This window comes from Etheostoma spectabile, chromosome 5, assembly GCF_008692095.1.
Source record: "Etheostoma spectabile isolate EspeVRDwgs_2016 chromosome 5, UIUC_Espe_1.0, whole genome shotgun sequence".
Lineage (NCBI taxonomy): Eukaryota > Metazoa > Chordata > Actinopteri > Perciformes > Percidae > Etheostoma > Etheostoma spectabile.
In genome coordinates this window covers 5,689,210-5,690,009 of record NC_045737.1, presented here as the reverse complement: position 1 = coordinate 5,690,009, position 800 = coordinate 5,689,210, and positions in this window count along the sequence as shown.

Genomic DNA, 800 nt, shown 5'->3' with positions numbered 1-800 from the left:
GGAACGATTAAAAGTCTGCGCTCAGCTTCAAACAACAATGTTAAAAACAACAGACAAGTCATGGACTCTGACCTGAATTTTAACAGCCACATTTAAACAATTACAAAGTCAGTCTATTATCACCTTGAGAATATATCAAGGGTTAAAGGACTTCTGTCTCAGCAGGATTTGGAAAAACTTGTCCATATCTTCAGTAGCTTGACTACTAACGGTGTCTTACAGGTCTCCCTAAAAATCAATCAGACAGCTGCAGCTGATTCAGAACGCTGCTGCTCGGTCCTCACTAAGACCAAGAGACGGATCACATCAACTCCAGTTTGAGTCTTTACACTGGCTTCCGTACCTCAAGAATTGATTTCAAAGTACTTTTGCTAGTGTTAAAATCACTAAAAGCGTTAGGCCAAAGAACATTTCTGATCTAATACTAGACTAGGACCCCCCATGCCTTCTCGGGACAGGTCTACTTTCTGTCCCCAGAGTCAGAACTAAACAGGGTGAAGCAGCGTTCAATTTCTATGCTCCTCATATCTGGTACAAACTCCCAGAAAACTAAAGATCCACAGCTACTCTCAGTTCTTTTAAATCAAGGCTGAAGACCTTTCTTTTAGATGTGTTACTTATAACATTATGGTTAAGTTGTCTTTAATGTCTAATCTTATGTATACTGCTCTGTAACTTTTATTCTTTTGTTTTATCTGTTTTTATAGTCAGTATCTACGTTCTTCTGTTCACCGTTTCTGCTGTGTTTTATTTGTTGGTTTAGTGTAAAGCACTTGGTGATGTGTGTTGCTGATCATGTG